This window comes from Anomaloglossus baeobatrachus, chromosome 6, assembly GCF_048569485.1.
Source record: "Anomaloglossus baeobatrachus isolate aAnoBae1 chromosome 6, aAnoBae1.hap1, whole genome shotgun sequence".
In the NCBI taxonomy this organism is placed as follows: Eukaryota; Metazoa; Chordata; class Amphibia; order Anura; family Aromobatidae; genus Anomaloglossus; species Anomaloglossus baeobatrachus.
Genome location: NC_134358.1, coordinates 337,923,723 through 337,938,663, shown reverse-complemented (window position 1 = coordinate 337,938,663; position 14,941 = coordinate 337,923,723). Strand labels below are relative to the sequence as shown.

At 42.1% G+C, this 14,941-nt stretch overlaps 1 protein-coding gene across 8 annotated transcripts in view; it reads left to right on the top strand.

Moving 5' to 3' along the window:
- The window catches only part of CTNND2 (catenin delta 2), a 3,073,686-nt gene that overhangs the window by 2,465,136 nt on the left and 593,609 nt on the right, over nt 1-14,941 (top strand). The gene's annotated exons all lie outside the window — the stretch shown is intronic.

The following is a 14,941-nucleotide window of genomic DNA, read 5'->3' as shown; positions in this document are numbered from 1 at the left end:
AAACGAAATGTGTGAACATATGCTAAAGTGTTTTTTTTTTGGAGGACGGGGCTTGATTTGATGTTTTATTACATTTATTAGGCACTAGAAACTGTTTCTTAGCAATTTCCCCTCTTTTACATTGGTTTGAGAGCTGTTATGGCGACTATGTAAACGCAGCGTGCGGCTCTGATCACGTTATTCAAAGACACCAGAAATGCAGTGAGGCACCTTTTACAGGCTGTGCCCATACTGTTTCAGCCTTTTCCCATCCATTTCAGCCTTTTCCTTAGTCACCACAGGTCACCGACAGGTTCAACGTAAAATTATTCTCAAGTTTCCCATAGACTTACATTGGGGGTCGAATATTCGCGAATACTCGAATAGCGGAGAGGTATTCGCCGGATATCTGTCGAAGTGAATAATAGGGTATTCGATCATCCCTAGTTAGGAAGTTATAAGGTTTCTAAGTCCAGTTTCTCATTTTTTCAACAAAATGTACAAAATAATTTTTTTAGGGACCACATCATAAGTGACTTTGAGAGGCCTAGGTGACAGATAGTACCCAAAAGTGACACCATTCTAAAAACTGCACACCTCAACATGCTCAAAATCACACCCAAGAAGTTTATTAACCCTTCAGGGGCTTCACAATCACCAACACATTCCACCTTTTACCAATTTATTAAAAAGAAAAAAATCTGGTTTGCCGTAATCCATTTTGGAGGCCCCACAATGATTCTGGACCTTCCAGAATATGGGGGGCACGCTCATTGAACGCTTCCCCCATTTTCTGGAAGTGCAGCACTGCATGTGAGGAGTGTGGGTGCAGTGACCTGAGAATATTGCACTCACACTCCCACACTCCCTGTGTCCACAGCATAGCAGTGTAAGCTGCTGGAAGCTCAGTGTCACTGATCGCAGAGAGTCGGCTGAGAGCCGCTGTCTGCACATGCGGCCAACATTTCTTCTGATGACAAAGAGAAGGAGGGGTGGCGGAGAATCAGCACTGCAGGAGAGTTACCGAGGGGACCGGGGATAATCTGGCTGGACCTGGTGGCAACTATTCTGCATCATCTGACATGTCAGATGGGGCAGAGTTCAGAGAAGGAGGACTCATGCAGCGGGCGCGCAACTCGTGCTGCGGCCATGTTAGGTGATCGTGAGGGGGGAAGTGGACCGGGGCTGGGGGGCACTTTGGCCACATCGGGGGACTGAGGGAGGACATTTATCTCCCATCTGAAATGTTTATGTCAGGTGGGAGATAAATTATTTTTTACTGTCACTTCCATTTTCTGCAACATGAGCACGATTCTCCAGTGTGAACCGGTGATCACATATCCGGGGACCAGAAAAAGTAGCCCAAATTGTGATGTCCAGGGTCTCAGCAAACCCCAGTAGCTGAAATCCCGGAGATTTTCCGACGCTGGGGGGCGCTATTTACTTTTTCTTGCCTCCGTTTTAAAATGGCGAGTCAGAATAAGTACCCTTTTTTTACTGCCATTTAAAAATGTGAGGCTGTCGTAAAGAGGTTAACTAAAGAGCTGCTTGAACTTGAACAAAAAAAGAGAAAAGTAAAAGCTGAGAATTCTTGTGAGTATCAGCTTTGTATAACTCCTATTGGACGGAGATCTCATTGTGGAAGTCCAGATATAAAGATAGTTCATATTGCACTGAAATAGAAAAGGGAAAAAACGCTGATGCTACTAGAGTATATTATGGCATACACACATTGGCCAGCAATCTTGCCAATGTGTGCACACCAGAGTGCATGCTTCTAGAATTTTACTAACATGAAAACCTAAATATTTGATTCACTGCCTAGGCCTTGATGAATCAAGGCATTCATTAAAAATTGATGTTGTAGTAATTAGTAAGATTTTTCCCATTTTTTTTAGTTTTCCTTTATCAGTTTATTTCTCCCTTTTCTATTTACTCGAGGGTTAATGAGAAATACATCACTACAGAATTAAGAGCAGGCAGATAATTGCAATATTGATAGCAGGCACAGAGTGTTGCTAATAAGGCTGAGCGGATTTGGGATTCTGGGTGCACGATCCTGATCCGACACTGGCGAAAATAATTAAAAATAAAGAAAAACAGAAATAAAATAGCGTTTCATACTTACGGAGACTCGGTGTCATGGCGGAACACTGCTTCTGGTTCACTTCCTGTACTGTGCATCATATACACTTAGCTTTCCATGTTTTCCCCGCCCACCGGCCGTCCTCTCATCTGTGATTAGTTGTAGGCAGACACGCCCCCAACCTGTGATAGTATCTGCCTGCTGTGCAGTCATTGGCCGGTTTCAGACGTCCATGTTTAATCAGGTACAAGGTTATGGTCATACGTGTGTTACACATGTGTCACACGTGTGTCACGTGTATGTCACATGTGTGACATTCGTGTTTGCATACGTGTGACAGGTACCAGAGAAAACACGGGTCTGTGAAATAAAAAGATTTTCCATATTTACCTGCTGTCTTCGGCTCTGCTGCCTGACTGCCGCTCATTATATTCATTGATTATTCACCACAAACAGGACCTGGAAGCCGGAGCAGCGCTGGGTACAGCGCTGGGTACAGCACCGCCGAGGACAGCACCGTGGGGACAGGTGAGTATTCTGCAAGCACAGTGACATTCAGGAGGTCATTGGAGGTCCCAATGAACTGTGATGACATCCTGATGACACCCCCGCGACACACGCGCTACAGCTTCAAGGATTCATCAGAGTTCATTGGGAACTGTCATTAGTCCCCAATTCTGTCCCCGCGATGCTCCGGCTTCCAGGTTCTCACTACATACACACATACACACACGTATACGCTGAGCACATATAGACACATATGTATGCACTCATAGACTTCTATTAGCTACGGATAGCAATGGATGGTCTTGCGTTGCATCCGCCCCGCAGCGCATCAGTTGTTTTGTCGCTAACCGTCAGTGACCGTCGGGGCGAAGGGAACGCTGAATGTAGCGTTTTTTGTTGCTCTAAAAAATGCACTCTGCAGGATTCCGTTGGAATCCATTACAAGGCATAATGATTGTCTATGTTGGCGGATTCCACCGCAGTGAACTAAGTGGCGGAATCTGCCGACGGATTCCGTCACGTTCTACTGCGCATGCTCAGCATGTCCAGCAGAATGATCTAAATCATTTAAAATCACTCCTGGTCTCTCTCCCCCTCTCTCACACTCACCGATCACTGTCGCGGAACTGCACGGCTGTCACACTTCTCTGGCGGCTTCTCCTCTTTTGAAAATGCCGGCCGCTCATTATCATTATTCCATTTAGTATGCACTGTTTCCAGCGCCAACCGGCGCCTATGATTGGTTGCAGTCAGACACGCCCACATGTTGAGTGACAGCTGTCTCACTGCAAGCAATCACAGCCGCCGGTGCAGTACAATAAATAAATAAATAATTAAAAATAAAACGGCGTGCGGTCCCCCCAATTTTGATACCAGCCAAGGTAAAGCCACACGCCTGAAGGCTGGTATTATCAGGATGGGGAGCCCCACGTTATGGGGAGCCCCCATCCTAAAAATATCAGCCAGCAGCCGCCCGGAATTGCCGCATCCATTAGATGCGACAGTCCCGGGACTCTACACGGCTCATCCCAAATTGCCCTGGTGCAGTGGCAATCGGGGTAATAAGGAGTTAATGGCAGCAGCCCATAGCTGCCACTAAGTCCCAGATTAATCATGGCAGGCGTCTATGAGACACCCACAATGATTAACCTGTAAGTGAAAGTAAATAAACACATACACCCGAAAAAATACTTTATTTGGAATAAAAGATTAAAAAAACACCCTCTTTCACCACTTTATTAATCCCCAAATACCCTTTCAGGTTCGGCGTATTCCACACGAGTTCCCATGACGCATCCAGCTCTGCTACATGAAGCTGACAGGAGCGGCAGTAGAACACCGCCACTCCTGTGAGCTCCAGGAAGCAACTGAAGGGAGTCGCGCTGTCAGCGGGGACGTCATTTAGGTAGTGTGTGCGGTGATGATGGCAGTGGTAGTGCCGGTGTGTGCGGTGATGATGATGGGGGCGGTAGTGCCAGCATGTGTGCGGTGATGATGGGTGCGGTAGTGCTGGGGTGTGTGCGGTGATGATGATGGAGGCGGTAGTGCTTGCGTGTGTGCGATGATGATGAGTGCGGTAGTGCCGGGGACTGTGCGGTGATGATGACTGCAGTAGTGCTGGGGTGTGCGGTGATGATGGGGGTGGTAGTGCCAGTATGTGCGGGGATGATAGGTGCGGTAGTGAATGTGTGTGGGCGGTAATGCCGGTGGGTGTGGTGATGGTGGGTGCGGTGGTACCGGGATGTGTGCATTGATGATGATGAGTGCGGTAGCGCCGGGGTGTGTGCAGTGATGATCATGAGTGCGGTAGTGCTGGGCTGTGCGGTGATGATAGTGGCTCTCTCGCTCTCTCTCTCTCTCTGTGTCTCTCTCTGCTTAATGCAATGTGTTATTTCACAGGAATCCATTGCCTTTATATCACACTATTTATAACGCATCCGTCACATTCGTCACACAACGCATTGTGACGGATGCCGTTCAACGCAAGTGTGAAAGTAGCCTTAGCAAGTGCTGCCGTGGCATTAGCATTTCCAATTGCATTTAAGTGATCCACCCTTCTGAAACGCGAAAGCAATTGTCATTGGTCTATGCAGCCTTTGTGATACGCACATCATCCTGCTTACATCAGTATGACGTGTCTGGCTTGCTATTGTAGCTCCCAATGCACATGTCTAGAACTCGTACCTTGATTGGTCGAGGTTACTATTTAATTCTCTTTCACTTCTGATGACCCCACCCCTTTGAAAAAGGAAGCGCTGAAACGCGAGCGTCAGGGGAAGGTGTCACAACCCACAGCCTGGTGTCTGGTGTCCCTGTAACATCTAGGTAAATACACTTTACTATTGTTTATACTTAAAGCGCCAGCACCTTGACGGCGCCAGCACTGATCACTCCTGTGATCAGGTGTTTGTGTGCATTTACATTCAGCTAGTTACCTCATTACTTATGGTGATTTAATCTACTGCTGCACATGACACTTTACATTATTCCCTCCTTTCTTTATGGCGATACAATGGTTAACCATTGATCATAACTATTGTGTAATGCATTATATTATTTATTGATAAACACTTTTATTCCATACATATGTATATATAAAATACACTATATTCTATATTGAGAATTACTTTATTACATATTTTTTTATATACATACCTTGGTTCACAAAACAAAGTGTCACAACAAAAGCCACATTCATGCACAGAGTAATATATGAGATCAGAAATATATTTTCATAAAACTGTGCTGTATGACAAAATATGTATGCGCCATAAATATTTTGTCATACAGCACAGTTTTATGAAAATATATTTATGATCTCATATATTACTCTGTGCATAAATTTGGCTTTTGTTGTGACGCTTTGTTTCATTCCAGTCTATGGCTGGTGTCTTGTGAGATTTTTATGTATTTTATATTTAATAAAGGTTGTTATTATTATAGATCTTTGTTCGGTCTCCCCCCTTTTTTGGTACATTACCCATATTAGTAATATGGTAGAATAAATATATCACTATGATAGAAAATTGCTCAATCAACAGGAATTATGCAAATTAAAATTGTAACATAATTGCTAAAGGTTAATTCAATAGCAAAAATGCAAAATAACAATGAACGTGTGATATATTATAAGCAGGTAAAATATATCTTTGTACCGTGTTAGCCAGTAGAGATAAAAAATTGTTTAAACGAACTGAAGTCCTCAGTGGTTGATACCTTTTAATAGCTAACTGAAAACATGGTAATAATAGCAAGCTTTCGAGACTACTCAGGTCTCTTCATCAGGCATGGTATGGCATGGCAAAGGTACCATGCCTGATGAAGAGACCTGTGTAGTCTCGAAAGCTTGCTATTATTACCATCTTTTCAGTTAGCCATTAAAAGGTATCAACCACTGAGGACCTCAGTTCTTTTAAACAATTTTTTATATTATAAGCAGAAATTATTTCACTTTTGAATTAACATAGTATTGGGAACAGGTGTCATTAAATTATATATTTATTGAGCTACTGGTATTTATTTGCAGAAGCAAAGAAAGTCTTATCAACATAGAGTATGTTGAATAGCAAAACATTATTCCAAATCCATAAAAAAGAAAAAATGTTAAAACAGCAGTGTAGACTGAGATCTACGCGTTTCGAGTGGAAAACTGCTCTTAATCATGACATATATCTACATGTTAGAAGGTATTAAATTTTAAATGTTTATTTAGACAAATACACAAAATGTGAGATAAATTTCACAGCAAATATTAACCATGATATTGCCAGGAAACATAGTTGACATGAACAAACACTAAAAAACCCCTACAATTTTGGTCCCTACTCAAAACAATGAGCCACCTGACTAATCAGAGAGAGTAAACCACAGTGATGTAAACCTACAAGAACTACTCAAAAATTCATAAAAACATATAATTTTTATTGGAAGATACCAAAGACATAAAATACAAATTACATGCTAATAATCCACAAAACAATGCACAGTGATGGGGAATGACATAAAAGTAATAGCAGGACTGGTAAATAATTAAAAAAAAAAAGTAGGGATAACTCCGGCACACTATTTACTCCCACAAAAAAAGGACTGTTAAGAATTTGCCATGCAAATTAGTTTATTGATCAAAGAATTATTTGAAACGTTATATGATGTTGTCCACAAAAGTTGACGTTTCGACTACTGGCCTTTGTCAGACTGGACTTTATCTGAACATAAACAATGAGAAATAAAGATCAATCAAAATCAAAAGATAGTCATAATACAGTACAAAATATGTAAATCAACATCCATAATACATGATAAGGACAATACATTCATGGAAGAGATATAATCGTCATTTAGATCAAAGTATATTTTTTACAACAACAGAACAGAAAGATTTTTTAATAAAAATATATTATTACTATAACCTGCAAATATAAGCAAGAAATCAATAACATGCTATGTCATATCGGGCCTTCGTGCTATCATGACAAGTGAATAGGTGAGAATGGTGAGATGGCGGCTATCAGACTGAAGGAGAAATAAAAGGACGAAAAAAGGAGGGGAGGAGAAAAAAGATAATGAGGGAAGACTTAAAGAAGAATAGTAAGTATATGACTTACCAGAGCTTGTGTATCAATTATAAGATCACTCAAGTGTAGGTTATAATCGATTTGTCACCAAATATGTCTCTAGCTACAAAAAATAATAGGTTACACGTCACCAAATTACTTTGAGTCTGGCATATGGTGCCATGGACTTTGAAATTCATATGCACTCCTCATAGAACTAGTCCATATTACTGGAGGCTACATGAGATAGTTGTCAGTAAACAGTATAGATAAATATAGGACAATTACCTGTTGTGTCAATAAAGGTGATATAGTGCCGTATGCAAAGGTTCATTCTGGGATCATTGCCTCTAGTATCGAAATTGTGCTATATAATCCAAAACATACGCTGAAGAAACTGGATAAATCCTATGTTGTGGTTAAGTATAGAAATTATTAGATAAATACTGATATTTAAGGGTATGTATTTATATGTACACTCATGTATATAGTTGTCAGCATATACACAATTGTGGGTGAATGAAACAAACCATATCATCTCAAAGTACCTGTAGTTATGATTGTTGGGTATGTTGTCCTTATAGACAGGAAGGTAAATATGTGCAGAGGTATATCTGGACCACTCTACAAGAGGGGAGGAAGGGAAAGAAAGCTACAACTCATCTATATTACTGACATAAGCATAATCAACAAGGTAATACTGCTGCATAAGAAATAGTTAATATTTTACCTAGTGCAATGGACTTTATGTGCTATATCACCGGAAGAACCAGATATCTGTGAAGTCGTGGCACTAGTTAAGCACAAGAGAACGGAAAGAAGAATTATAATGTAGTAAAGTGAATAAATAGCCAGAAAAAGAGGGTCGGTAGCCTTAACTCACCTATACCGCTACTGGACGTGGAGTCTGTCTGTGTAATCCTGCAATGTGAGCTGCTTCCAGCATCGGGGCGCTTTTGTGGTGAGTGGGGGCGTGCGCTGTTGCATCATATCTGGTGGTTGAACGCGGAAGTCGGGGAAATGAAACGCAAGCTGTGCTTGCGCAGTGCATGAACCAGACCTCACTTCCGGTTTACGGATCACAGAGGCTGAGGTCATGTGATGCTATCGCATCTGTGCAGAGTTAAAGTAACCTAATGGTGATTGCCATATACATTATATGTTGTGAGTACTCAGTGGACCAGATGCATAGAATCTACCGTGTTGCCACGATTATAAGATGAAGTGAAACAGCAAGTTGTTGTGCAGGCCAGTGCTCTTAGTGAGGATATATTAGCGTTTCTATAAGATAAAAGAAAATACATCAGAATTCATAATGAATTATAGAGACATGTTCTAATATAAACCAATTGTATCCATCATGTTTATAGTCATTAAAACAAGAGGCACATGCTTAAGAATAGATGCAAATTAATGTTTTCTTACCAATTCGGTAGTAAAAAACAAAAAAATTGAGGTATGCATATGAGCGACAACCAAAAGAAAATTTGAAAAATTAATAAAAAATGAAAAAAATAAAAAAATTAAAAATTAACCTAAACCAACCTCAGATCCATAAGGTCTTGTAGATATCTAGTACACTGTCCTATATCTACGATTTAAGCCATTGGTTTCAAGTGTGTTAAGGGTGTGGATCCATCTCGCCTCCCTATCAAGAAGGCGTTTAACCCTATTGCCGCCCCTGCGCGCAATGTCAATATGGTCAATCACCTGAAATTTAAGTTGTGAAATCTGGTATCCACATGTCAAGAAATGCTGTGGTATGGGAAATAGAGTATTGCCACAACGAATATCGTATTTATGTCAACTGATGCTGTCTCGGATATGTTGGGTGGTTTCACTAACATACCCAAGACACTTGATGTAATAAATTACAAATGTACTGTCGCATGTGTAAAAGCCCCTGATCTGGAATGTCTTGCCTGTTCTTGGATGCGTGAAAGAATTACCCTTAGTTACATTAGCACATTGTGCGCATCCAAGGCATGGAAAAGTGCCTCTCTGCTGCGTGCCAAGAAAAGTTTGGTGTGGGACGATTTTAGATGATCCCAGATCAGCACGAACCAGATGATTCTTCAGGTTAGGGGACCTCTTGTAACAAAAAAGAGGTACATTTTGAAATGCCTCTATCTGTGGGTATGCTGAATTAAGCAAAGACCAATGTTGGCATATGATCTTCCTAAGTAATGGTTGAAAAGGGTGATATGTGGTGATGCATGGTATTTGATTCTGGGATATCCATGTCTGCTTAAATGTAGAGCACTTCGTGTCCGCCACATGTCGTGGATATCCCCTTTGCTGGAATTTCAGGCTCATTTCTGCATGTCTAATTTCTTTGATGTCTGGTTTTGTGACCAGTCTGTCCACCCGTGTATGTTGAGAAATGGGGAGGGCTTTTTTCACATGTCTAGGATGGTTGCTCGTATAGTACAAAAGACTACTCCTGTCTGTGGATTTAACATAAATGTCAGTGACAAGGAGACCATGGTCATCCTTAATCACCATACAGTCCAAGTAGTTGATCTTTATCAGATCATGATGATCGGAAAAGGTGAGACCTGGCATAAATCGATTGAGGTCAGTAAAGAACTCCAATAAATGGTCTACTTCACCATCACAAATCATGAATATGTTGTCTATGTACCTCCGCCATATCAAGGCGTGTTTGATAATGATAGGATGGGAATGAATGAATTGATCTTCGAAAAAAGCCATAGAGATATTGGCGTAAGGGGGTGCCATGTTCGATCCCATGTCGGTCCCCTTTTGTTGCATATAAATCTGGTCTTGAAACATGAAAAAAAAATTCCAAAACAATTTTTAAAAGATCGATGCAAAATTGTTTGTTGTCCCCAGGTAAGGTAGTGTATTGTTCCAAGAACCAACGTACTACCTTGATACCTTCCTTATGTGAAATACTAGTGTATAAACTATTCACATCCAGTGTTACTAGATGTGAATCAATCGGAATTTGACGTAGGTCCGTAATTATGTCTAAAAAGTGTGAGGTATCCTTCACATGTGATAGGATAAGTGATATGAAGGGGGATAATATTTTCTCAATTGTTCTGGCTAACGGGGGATAGTATAGAATCGGTCGAGGCTACTATAGGCCTGCCTGGTTGATGAGTGAGGTTCTTATCTATTTTCCGAAGTGTGTGGAAAACAGGGATGGTTGGATGTGGATTTATGAGAAAACTAGCTAGTTTCTGATCAATGACTCCAGTTTCTAAATATTGTTGTGAAATAGATTTGATAAGGGAGGAGATCTGGAATGTCAGGTCTTTTGGGATAGGTTCATAAGTGCTACTGTCTGCAAACTGTCCCAAAATCTCTGTAATATAGTAGCTGCGATCCAAAATGACTGTGGCTTCCCCTTTGTCAGCTGGCTTTATGATGATACTGGTGTTATCCTTTAAGTTCTTAATGGCCCTGGATTCCTCTACTGTAAGATTATGACTCAATTGAAAATCTCCCTTGTGTATTTTATTAAGTTTATGAACATCATTTGTTACCAAAGAGACAAATATTTCTATCGAGTGATCATTAGAGATGAGCGAACCGGTCCCGGTTCGGCTCGAGGCCGGTTCGCCGAACGGGGGTCCCGTTCGAGTTCGGTTCGTCGAACGTTCGACGAACCGAACTAGAACCAATAGGCTATAATGGGAGGCAATCACAAACACATAAAAATGCATGATAAATGTACACAAACAGTTAATAAACATTGCCATAACACTTACCGGTCCTCGCGATCCCTTCTGCACTCTGTCTCCTGCCGCTATTCCATCCGATGATCGCTGAATCCTCCCGGTGACCTGCACTGCCAGCAGAGAAGCAGGACCTATCGTGACGTCAAAATAGCCATGTGACCAGTCACGTGGCTATTATCTCATTGGCTACAGACTGGTCACATGACTATGACACGTCATGTAGGACCTGCGAGTGCATCTCTCCGGTACACGGTGCACATATGTGTATCGCCGTGTACCGGCGACATGCTCTAGCACACGGTCGACTCCCCGTTCCGTTAGGGACCGGCTGACACAGCCGGTCATTAACGGAGATCACCGTTGCCATAGCAACGCAGTTAGCGGTGACGTCACCGCTAACCGCGGCTCCGGGAGCACCGTTGCTATGGTAACGCGTCTGTCAGCGTTACCGCTAGCAGCCAGCAGTGATCACTCACGGAGTGAAGGCTGCACGCTGCTTCCCGATTGTAGTGAGCATTGTAGTTAGGATGGAGGTTCCCCAGCCCCAAGTGATGCCCCTCACTACAATCGTCACTACTACTACACTAGAAAGAAAGAAGACAGAAGAGCAGGATCGTGGAGGGCTGACAGGGGGTAATAAAGATGGAGTCTCTAATGTGTCTGTGTATTTATTTCTATTAAAGTATTTTTTCTCTGTGTGGTGTCTTTTTTTAACCCTTTATTGGAGATTCTTAATGGCCGGGTCAAACGTGCCTGACATTAAGAATCTCTGGCTTAATACTGGCTGGTAAAACAAAGCCAGTATTAACTCATGATTACCCAACAAGCCACCCGGCTCCAGGGCTGTTGGAAGAGTTGGATACAGCGCCAGATGATGGCGCTTCTATGAGAGCGCCATTTTCTGGGACGGCTGCGGACTGAAATCCGCAGCAGAGGCGCCCACAAACCTCGGGCTAACCTGTGCTGCGGATTCCAATCCCCAGCTGCCTAGTTGTACCCGGCTGGACACAAAAATAGGGCGAAGCCCACGTCATTTGTTTTTTAATTATTTCATGAAATAAGTGAAATAATTAAAAAAAACGGGCTTCCCTATATTTTTGGTTCCCAGCCGGGTACAAATAGGCAACTGGGGGTTGGAGGCAGCCCGTGGCTGCCAGCTGTACCTGGCTAGCATACAAAAATATGGCGAAGCCCACGTCATTTTTTTGGTGGGCAAAAAACTTCTGCATACAGTCCTGGATGGAGTATGCTGAGCCTTGTAGTTCTGCAGCTGCTGTCTGCTCTTCTCCATACAGACAGACAGCAGCTGCAGAACTACAAGGCTCAGCATACTCCATCCAGGACTGTATGCAGAAGTTTTTTGCCCCCTGAAAAAATTATGTGGCTTCGCCATATTTTTGTATGCTAGCCAGGTACAGCAGGCAGGTACGGCTGCCCCCAACCCCCAGTTGCCTATTTGTACCCAGCTGGGAACCAAAAATAAAGGGAAGCCCTTTTTTTATTATTTCATGAATTTCATGAAATAATTAGAAAACAAATGACGTAGGCTTTGCCCCATTTTTGTGTCCAGCCAGGTACAACTAGGCAGCTGGGATTGGAATCCGCACCACCGGTTGGCCTGAGCTTTCTGGGCCCCACTGCTGCGAATTGCAGTCTGCAGCCACCTCAGAAAATGGCATTTTCATAGAAGCGCCATCTTCTGGCGCTGTATCCAACTCTTCCAGCACCTGCCTGCTATACCTGGCTAGCATACAAAAATATGGCGAAGCTCACGTCCTTTTTTTGTAGCTTTTTGGCAAAAAAAAAAAAAAATGCTTCCCTGGATTTTCCATTGCCAGTGAAGGTAACACCAAGCAGTGGGGGTTAGCAGCCAGTAGCTGCTTGGATTACCCTTAGCTAGCAATACAAAAAATGCAGTGGGAGCTAACATATATTTTTTTTAATTATTTATTTAAATAACTAAAAATAAAATGGGCTTCCCTGTATTTTGATTGCTGGACATCACAGTGCTGTAAAAATAAATCTTTAAAAAAATGACGTAGCGCTCCGCGGTATTTTTGATTCTCAGCGCAGATAAAGCAGACAGCTATGGGTTGCCACCCCCATCTGCCTGCCGTTACCTTGGTTGGCAATCAAAATACAGGGAAGCCCATTAATTTTTTCTATTTAAAAAATAGTTAAAAAAAAAAAATTACGTTGGGTCCCCCCATTTTTGATAGCCAGCTAGGGTAATGCAGACGGCTGTAGCCTGAAAACCACAGCTGGCAGCTTTACCGTGGTTGGGGATCCAATGTGGAGGTCCCCTCAGGCTTTTTTTTATAATTATTTTATAAATATTAATAATTACACAATAAAAGTAGGGGACCCCCCAAATTGGATCACCAGCCAAGGTAAAGCGGACAGCTGTGGTCTGGTATTCTCAGGGTGGGAAGGTCCATAGTTATTGGGCCTTCACAGCCTAAAAATAGCAGGCCGCAGGCACCCCAGACGTGGCGCATCCACTAGATGCGCCAATCCTGGCGCTTCACCCCAGCTCATCCCGTGCCCTGGTGCAGTGGCAAACGGGGTAATAAATCGGGTTGATACTAGCTGTAAAGTCACCTGAGATGAAGCCCAGCAGTTTGTGATGTCATGGCGTCTATTAGATACCCAACATCATAAACTGTCAGTACTAACAAAAACAAAAAATCGACAAAAGAAATTTATTTGAAAAAACAGTCCCCAAAACATTTCCTCTTTCACCAATTTATTGTAAGAAAAAAAATAAAGGGGTCCCACGACGACTCTGGACCGTCTAGAATATGGGGGGGAGACACTCAGGGAACGTATCCCCCATTTTCTAGGAGTGCGGACCCTTCATGTGAGGAGTGTGGGTGCAATGAATCTGCACTCACTCTACCCGGGTCCACAGCAGCAGAGTCCATGTCGTAATGGTTGCTACCAAAGCTGCAATGCCCTGCTCATGAGGTAAGGGCATGCCTAATCAGGAGAACTACTGTAGAGGAAGCTCTGCTCACTGGTATATAGGTGCTCAGAGGTAATAATAGATAAAATTAGTGAGTAACCTTGGCACTCTATATCTCCCAGACTAAGTCAGTAAGTCACAACGGATAGTAATGCAAAATCACTCTTTATTGGTCCGTATTAAGAAAATTTTTTTTTCATAAGCATATATGTTTTTGTCCAAAACAAGTTACAAATGACGTTTCGGCCTGAGCCTTCGTCAGATTGGACTTATCTGCATGTAATCATGAAAAATGACAATAATCAGTATCACATAAGAGTGAGAGAACAATAACATAAACTCGAACAATGTAGAGGTACAATTGGGATGCAGCAAAAAAATTGCAACACAGCAAGAAATGAAACACATGATACAAATGTCATAATACAGTACAAGGACAATATAGTAATGACAAATATGGGGTCAGAGTAGACTTAGACAGCTCTGGTACGAAAGAGATGTCAATCATAAAGTAACATGTGCAGTAGGTGTAGAGCTACACTATGCATGGCAGAGCTAATGGGTAGACCGACCATAGAAAAAGTAGAGAAAAAGTGGAGAAAAAGTGGAGAATAAGTGGAACATAAGAGGAGAAAAAGTGGAGAAAAAGTGGAGAAAAAAGTGGAGAAAAAGTGGAGAAAAAGTGGAGAAAAAGTGGAGAAAAAGTGGAGAAAAAGTGGAGCATAAGTGGAGAAAAAGTGGAGAAAAAGTGGAGAAAAAGTGGAGCATAAGAGGAGAAAAAGTGGAGAAAAAAGTGGAGAAAAAGTGGAGAAAAAGTGGAGCATAAGAGGAGAAAAAGTGGAGAAAAAGTGGAGAAAAAGTGGAGAAAAAGTGGAGCATAAGAGGAGAAAAAGTGGAGAAAAAGTGGAGAAAAAAGTGGAGAAAAAGTGGAGAAAAGGTGGAGAAAAAGTGGAGAATAAGAGGAGAATAAGAGGAGAATAAGAGGAGAAAAAGTGGAGAAAAAGTGGAGAAAAAGTGGAGAATAAGTGGAGAATAAGTGGAGAAAAAAATGGAGAAAAAGTGGAGAAAAAGTGGAGAAAAAGTGGAGCATAAGAGGAGAAAAAGTGGAGAAAAAGTGGAGAAAAAGTGGAGAAAAAGTGGA